The sequence below is a fragment of the Trichosurus vulpecula genome, chromosome 3 (assembly GCF_011100635.1).
Source record: "Trichosurus vulpecula isolate mTriVul1 chromosome 3, mTriVul1.pri, whole genome shotgun sequence".
Lineage (NCBI taxonomy): Eukaryota > Metazoa > Chordata > Mammalia > Diprotodontia > Phalangeridae > Trichosurus > Trichosurus vulpecula.
This window is the reverse complement of record NC_050575.1, coordinates 426,977,264-426,985,898: the sequence shown is the minus strand read 5'-3', so window position 1 is coordinate 426,985,898 and position 8,635 is coordinate 426,977,264. Positions and strand designations below refer to the sequence as shown.

Below are 8,635 nucleotides of genomic sequence, written 5' to 3'. Positions count from 1 at the left end.
TAAAACATTCTCTTGGTTCTGCTCATTTTGATCTTCATTATTTTGCATGAGTCTATCCATGTTTTTCTGAGATTATTGAGCTCATCATTTCTTTTAGCACAGTAGTATTGAAACAAAGCAGAACTGAAGTAGCTCAAAAGAAATGTCAAATGTGCAAATTTAGAGAAAGCACCACAAATGCTCATATGAACTATTTGTACCTAACCTATGGTAGATTCTTCTAAGATCATATTGGTCTGATCAGCCACAGTTAGACATGTTGTAACTTGACTCTAACAGTGATGTCATTTTGGTCCTCTTCAAGAACAAAGGACAAGAACCAACCAATGAATTTCATCACAATTATATGCCACTTGTTCAGCCATTCCCCAATCGCATCACTGCAATTTCCAGTTCTTTATCACCACAAAGAGAGCTGCTAGAAACATTTTAAAACATATAGATTCTTTTCCTTTTTCCATAATTGTCTTTGGAAATAGACCTAGTGATGTTGCTGGGTTAAAGGGTATAGGGAGTTTAGTAACTCTTTGGGCATAACTCCAGATTGCATTCCAAAATGGTTGGATCAGTTCACAATTCCACCAGTGATGAATTAGTGTCCCAATATTTTTAGTAATACTTAGTGAAAATCTAGAAAAGGAAGTAATGACCACAAATCTCTAGCATCAAGAATAATTGAAAGCAGATTGAGCCTATTTCCTTTAAAAAAAAACAGGATTACTAAACAAGCAGACCAGAGGAGACATTGTTTATCTCATTTAACAAATGAAATTCTATGCTATTCTTGAGGAAAAGGTGGAGATACAAGATAATAGGAAAGTTAGATGGACTGATAATTGGTTAAAAGGACAGATTAAAAGGGTAGAAAGGGTACCTTCCCAACTTTAAAAGAGTCAACAGACATTTATTAAGTGCCTACTACATGACAGGCACTGTGCCAAGCACTGGGAAGTATTCAGTGGAGTGCTTCAGGAAGCTGTGGTTGGCCCTGTAGTATTTAATTTCTTTTATCAGTGATGGGATAAAGACACATTTTGTGCTTATCAAATTGACAACTAATCCAAAAATAGAAAAGATATATAATACACTAAATGAAAGAACAGGAATACAAAGAGATCTTGGTGGGGTAGAACATCAAGAAAGTTCATTATAATGATATTTTAATTGGGGGAAAATTAATTTAAGAAGGGCAAAGTCTTGAATTTGAGTTAAAAAATGAGTGCCACAAGAGAGAGATGAATGGGAACAGCTGAATAGTAGTTTGGTAGAAATAGACCAGGGGTTTTCATGGACAACCAGCTCAACATGACTCACCAGTGTGGTGAAGCAGTGAAAAAAGCAAATTGATCTTGGGTTGCATGGAAAGATGGCTTCCTGAAAAAGGACATGAAAATTTCTAGTAAAATCACATCTAGAATAATGCATTCTGTTTTGGGTGCCATAGTTTTAGAAGGATGTTGATTAGCTAGAGAAGGTTTAGAGAAGGGTATCCAGAATAGAGAAAGTTCTTTTTTGTTTGTTTGTTTAAATTTTTATTTTTATTTTTATGTAGGGAAAAATCAAACATACATTTAACCTAATTTGGTTGCAAGTTCCTTAGCTTTTGTCTTTTCCAGCTTGGCAATATGAGCCAGGCCTCCCTTATCTTCAGGATTAACCTATGTGAAGGCAATGCTTGTGCAGGTCTTTCTGTGAACTAAGCGACCCAGTCTGGCTTTACCTTTGATAATACAGTAAGGAACCCACGTTTTTCAGCACAAAGCAGGTAGGAAGACCACTAGCTCAATGGGGTCCACGTCATGTGCAATCACTACCAACTGTGTTTTCTTGTTTTCTGCCAGGACATCTCCTTTGCCTGCAGCCTTTTGTTCAGCCCAAGCCAGAAGCCTTTGCTTCTTATCTTGCTTTGTCTCGGGTCTATACTTATGAGCCAGTTTCAGCAGTTGAGTAGCTGTCTGATGATCCAAAGCCTGGGTGAACTGGTTAATTGCTGGTGGAACTTTCAAATGCTTATAAAGGATAGACTTTGACACTGCAGACTGATGTGCCGAGGCCATTTGACAAATCAAGTAAGGTCCCTTTTAGGCGGGATGTCCTGACCAATGCCAAAGTTCTTGGGCCACTTTGCAAACAAAGGATTGACCACTTTCTTGGCCTCCTGCTTCTTTACTACAGGAGGGACCGGACCCACCTTCTTCCCCTTGGCCTTCTTCCCTTTTGGCATCTTGGCTGGCTGAATGAGAAAGGAAGAGAGGAGACTTCAAAAGTTCTTGGATCTTTGAAAGCACCCCAGGCCCTGAATTTTCCCATACATTTCAGCAGACCAGATCACTGGCACCACTGTCCAAGGTAACTGGTCCACCCCAGCCCACCTAGATTACTTAATTTACTTGACATTCTTTTCACTGTCTTCTTTTCCCACTCCAGAATACTTAATAATCCTTTCACTATTGCACCTGACCCACCCCAGAATACTTTATTCCTTTCACTGCTGTATCTGGCCCACCCCAGACTACTTACCACTCCTTAACCCCATCCATTTATTTTCACTGTACTTTTTGTATACAAGTATTAATCTTACCGGCATCAAGTTGCAGATTCATTAGGAATCTAGCTGATTCTATTTGTGTTATAATAAACCTTGCTACTTTGACTGAAAGAAGGCTTGAGTGCTTGAATTCTTTCTAGCAGACTTGCCCTGTACCCTTACATTTCAGGGTTCCCAGTACCCCAAACTGCACCATATGTTTCATGAGTATTTAAAAGGGGAACTGAGAATATTCATTCCAGAGAAGAGATGATAAGGAAGGGATTTGATGGTCATAGTCAAATATGTGAAGTACTATCACATGGAGGAATAAGGAGACATGATCTGCTTAGTCCCAAAAGATTGAACTATTAATGGGAGAAAGTCGTAAAAAGACAAATGCAGGATTCATGTAAGGGGAAACAAGGATGGACCACCTTGAAAGGCAATAAGCTTCCCAGTACTGGAGGTCTTCAAGCAGAGTCTGGAAAACTATTAGTCAAGTGTTATATAGTATGGCTTTTTTTTTCAGATACCGTTTGGACTAGATGGCTGGTTAATTCTTTCCCTTGTCTAATATTCTCTGATTCTATGAAATTAATGAACAAAGCTTAAATTTCATTAATCTTTCTCCTTTCCCATGAATCTATGTTTTCCAGTTCACTTAATGTTTCAATGGCCTAAGCAATTTATATGTAGAATTTGCCATCAGAAGAGATGAGTGGGCACAGTTGAATAGTAGTTTGGTAAAAATACACCAGGGGTTTTCATGATCAACCAGCTCAATATGACTCATCAGTGTGGTGAAGCAGTGAAAAAAGTGAATTGATCTTGGGTTGCACAGAAAGATGGCTTCCTGAATAAGGACATGAAAATTTATAGTAAAATCACATCTAGAATAATGCATTCTGGTTTGGGTGCCATGGTTTTAGAAGGATGTTGATTAGCTAGAGAAGGTTTAGAGAAGGGTTACCTTAGGAGCTTACACTGGGCACAGTCCTCTCTAGACTAATTATTTTGCTACACATTCTCCCTCCTAGAACAGGAATCAAAGAACCACTGAATCTTAGAGCCGCAGAATATATCTAGTACAACTTATTTCTTGATAATAATACCATAGAGGTCATCCTTTAAACATGGATTATTGGCCACTATTTGAAGACCTACAGAGAGAAGGAACTCCAAGCCAGCTAATATGACTTGAGGAAAGTTCTCTTTAAGCTTAAGATTGTTTTTCTTCCTTTTTAAGCTTCCATAGAACTTTAAGCTTCCAGAACTCCTTGTTCTGCCATCAAGAGACAAGCAGAAATATTCTAATAAAAAGCAAAGAGAAGATATATTAGAACTCTTCTGTTTGTCTCCTGACTCAATTTTCCCAGTATGACATTTCTTGTTGGATGAAAAATATCCCACTTAGGTGACTTGAAGTCTGGCTCAATTAAATTGGCTATCTGTATAACTTTTGCCTGGAATCGACATGAAATGAGGAAAGCATTATTCCCTTACTGTGTAACTATGACCCTGATTCTCCTTTTGTGGAAAATTTCTATAATCATGTTAGGTGCCTAGTATAAACATAACTAAGTAGATCATTTAGGTTAACATGAACTACATCTGAGTTACTATAGTGAATTACAAGCATAAAATTTGAGCTTTTTGTTCTGGAATTTTAGTCCTTTCTATATTTCAAACAACAAATATTTAGCCTTCCTGCCTGTCTGTTACTATGTATATATTTCTATGTAAGTTAACAACCTTTAATTGCTCACAATGGTATGGGGATAATTAGGCAAATGATGCAAAGACTTGTGAAACCAGAATATAATTCTTTGAGGTTAATATCATAAATGTCCCAATTCTGTTAATGAAAAGAATAGAAGCACAATTAGTTAGTTATCTCAAGAGAAAAATGGCTTGTGGTCTATCTTATAAATGTCAGATACACTTTTATTTTATTCATCTGAACATGACTAGAAGTTGAAAATGTTTTATTAAAAATGACTTGATATGTACTCTTGAAATTGATCACTCAATGTATTTACATATACCATCCTGGAACTTTTCGTTATAGTTAATCTTTTCGTAATAGTTAAACTTTTAAATGAATCATTTTTGTTTTAGAGCTCATCTTTTTATAAAACAGTGTTATGTTATTAATTCCTTAGCAGAATCTTATCCTTCTAATGGGGGAATGAATGATGCCAAGTATAAAAATCAGGTTCTAATTTTTGGTTTGTATCTGAGTTTCTTGGATATATCAACATGACAATTGGCCAACCTAAAATTATAAATTCTCTGGTCAAAAAGGTTCCAAATTTGATTTTTCTAGTAATGGAGACATAAAGTTTGAGCTGACTTTCACTATCTGACCTGGTTTTTGGCAAAGTAAATTTAAAATCGTGTTAAGATCTGAAGTGACCTGAACCAGAGATGCCAGTCAGCTGGAAACTGCTCTGAGATCACACCCAAACCAAAGGGTTGAATCAGGTGTTTCCAGAAAGCCAAGTGGCTATATAAGATGAGACTTCTACAAAAGGAAAATTTTATTTTTTCATTTCTTTACTGTTTGCTTTTCTTTTTGCATCTTTTATCTATAAGGTCTACTCATCAAAAGTTATTGTCCCTTTTGATTTTGTCAAAGCACTAGTTGACCTTTCCCTTTTCCCCTCACATTTCTTTCCCTTATAAGCCCCATAGTTAGAAACCCTTGATGAAGTGTTTTTTATATAGTGATTCATTGAGGAGACAGCATCTCTCAATAGAATCAAATAGGAGAATGAGAGAAATTATTGTTAATAAACAATTATGGAGGAGATGCAGTCTTCTTCCCTGTCCTTTCAAAGCCCAGCCTTTTGACATTACTGATCTCTGCCAAAAATTTACCCCACCTAGACCATCTTATCTCGGTGAATTCCTGACTAAGGTTTGGGAGGGGTTAAATTCTTTGATTGTCCTGAAGACTGGGGGCAATTTAGAAGCAAATGACATAAATCAAAGTTATCCCCTCCCCAAGCCCTGCACCAGAATAGGTCCACCTGCCATCATGATATTCATTCTTTCATAAATTGCTAACCAATTAGAGTTTATTGCCACCCTTAGTAACACCCACTCTTCCAAAGGCATATAAACTGTCAACTCACCACCATAAAACCCTTTGGCATTACATTCACTGACCTCTTTTATTAATAAAATGCTAACATTATTTTTTCATGTTAACATATAGTTTTCTTTATTTTTAAAATATTCTGGGGGCAGCTAGGTGGCGCAGTGAGTAGAGCACCAGCCCTGGAATCAGGAGGACCTGAGTTCAAATCTGGACTCAGACACTTGACACACTTACTAGATGTGTGACCTTGGGCAAGTCACTTGACCCCAATTGCCCTGCCTCCCCCCCCTCCAAAAAAACCAAACAAAAAAAACCCATAAAAATAAAAAAATTATGAATTTATTTTTTATTTTTAGTTTACAACACTCAGTTCCACAAGTTTTTAAGTTCCAAATTTTCTCTCCCTCCCTCTCCTCCCTCCTTCCCTCCAAGACAGCATGTAATCCAACATAGGTTCTACATATATCTTCACATTGAACTTATTTACATAATAGTCCAGTTGTAAAGAAGAATTATAACCAATGAAATGAATGATGAGAAAGAAGAAATGAAACCAAAAAAGAAGGGAAAAAAAAAAGAGAGAGCAAATAGTTTGCCTCAATCTGCATTTGGACTCCATAATTGTATCTCTGAATGTGCATAGCTTTTTCCATCATGAATCTTTTGGAGCTCTCTTTGAACCTTGCATTGATGAGAGGAGCCAAGTCTATCAAAGTTAGTCCTTACCTTACAGATAACTGTGTGTCTGTAGTCATGTATAATGTTCTCCTGGTTCTGCTCCCCTCACTCAGTGTCAGTTCATATAAACCTTTCTAGGTTATAATGAAGTCCATCTGCTCCTCATGTCTTATAACAGAAAAATTTTCCATTACATTCATATACTACAATTTGTTTAGCCATTCCCCAATTGATGGGCATCTTCTTGATTTCCAATTCTTTGCCACGACAAAAAGAGCTGCTATAAATATTTTTGTACATACTTGTCCATTTCCCACTTGTGAGATCTTTTTGGGATATAGACCTAAAAGTGGTATAACTGGGTCAAAGAGTATGCGCATTTTTATAGCCCTTTCAGCATAGTTCCAAATTGCTCTCCAGAATGGCTGGATCACTTCTCGACTTCACCAATAATGTAGCAATGTCCCAATTTTCCCACATTCTCTCCAACATTTATCATTTTCCTGTTTTGTCATGTTAGCCAATCTGACAGGAGAGATGTCGTACCTAAGAGTTGTTTTCATTTGCATTTCTCTAATCAATAGTGATTTAGAATATTTTTTCATATGACTATAGATATCTTTAATTTCTTCCTCTGAAAGCTGCCTGTTCATATCTTTTGACCATTTTCAATTGGGGAATGATTTGTATTCCTATAAATTTGGTTCAGTTCCCCATATATTTTAGATATGAGGCCTTTATTAGAGACACTGGTTGTAAAGATTCTTTCCCAATTTTCTGCTTCCCTCCTAATCTTTTTTGCATTGGCTTTTTTTATACAAAAAACATTTTAATTTAACATAATCAAAATTATCCATTTTGCATGTTGTAATGCTCTCTATCTCTTACTGGGCCATGAATTCTTCTCTTTCCTATAAATCTGAGAGGTAAACTATTCCTTTCTCTCCCAAATTTCTTATAGTATCAGCCTTTATTCCTAAATCATAAACCCATCTTGACTTCATTGTGGTATGCGGTGTAAGATATTGGTTTATGCCCAGTTTCTGCCATACTATTTTCCAGTTTTCCCAGCAGTTTTTATGAAATAGTGAATTCTTAACCCAGAAGCTAGATTGTTTGGGTTTATCAAAGAGTAGTTTGCTATAGTCATTGACTACTGTGTCTTGTGTACCTAACCTAGTCCATTGATATACCACCCTGTTTCTTAGCCAGTACCAACTAGTTTTGATGACTTTTGCTTTATAGTACAGTTTAATATGTGGTTAGGCTAGACCACCTTCCCTAGCATTTCTTTTTATTAATTCCCTTGATATTCTGGACCTTTTGTTCTTCCAGATGAATTTTGTTATTATTTTACCAGGCTCTGAAAAATAATTTTTTGGTAGTTCGATTGGTATGACACTGAATAAGCAAATTAATTTAGGTAAAATTGTCATTTTTATTATATTAGCTCAGCCTAACCATAAGCAATTGATGTTTTTCCATTTATTTAGATCTGACTTCATTTATGTGAAAAGTGTTTTGTAATTGTGTTCATATAGGTCCTGGGTTTAACGCTATCATTATTAATAAAATGAATAATTACACAGAAATTACGTCTCTCTAACTTTTTAAACATCACACCATCAAATGCTTGAATATAGATAATTCCTTTCCCTCCACCTTCACATGCTCAAATGAAGTAAGTCATGTTTGTGAGTTAGGGAGGTTTCTACCCCAAGAATGTGAAAAACTCCACCAATGGAATAGGCAGATGAGGTCAGTTTTTTCCAATATCCATGAAGGTGGCTGAAGCAGGTGCTATGGAGCACTTAGAGTTTGGTTAGATATCAAACATGCCAAGCTCATCCACTGCATCCCAGGCTATCTCTTGTCATCTTGACTTTTGTCTTGCCACTGGACTTTGATGACTCTGGAAGAAAGGGTAAGGTTGATGACTTTGTGCAACTCTGTCTCACTTAAATCAAATTCATGTGCAAATTAAGACATCACCTGTGATGTCATAGATCCTAGTAGAAAACGAAGGATGAACAACAATAGGCAATCTGTCCCCTTCCACCAGTCTTTTCTCTTCATAGGCTAAACATTCTTAGTTTCTTCAAATGATCCACATTTGTGTGTTAGTAAGCAAAATGGACTCCTTAGCACTTAGTTCAACCAAGTGCCCTGGAAGAGTTTGGCTTTTGTTTGCTTTGAGTAATTCAGTGTATTTCATTGAGTCTTACTAAGTGCTAAGACCCAGGCCCAAACCCCTATTAGGTGTAAAACCTATATGGGTGTGGATTGGCAACTAAGGTGGGGCTATCTCCAGGGAGAGCCTAGTT

General features: G+C 36.7%; 1 pseudogene; it reads right to left on the bottom strand.

Annotated features, from left to right (window-relative positions):
* Positions 1-1,571: 1,571 nt before the first annotated feature.
* Positions 1,572-2,224, bottom strand: LOC118842810 (annotated as a pseudogene).
* Positions 2,225-8,635: the final 6,411 nt, after the last annotated feature.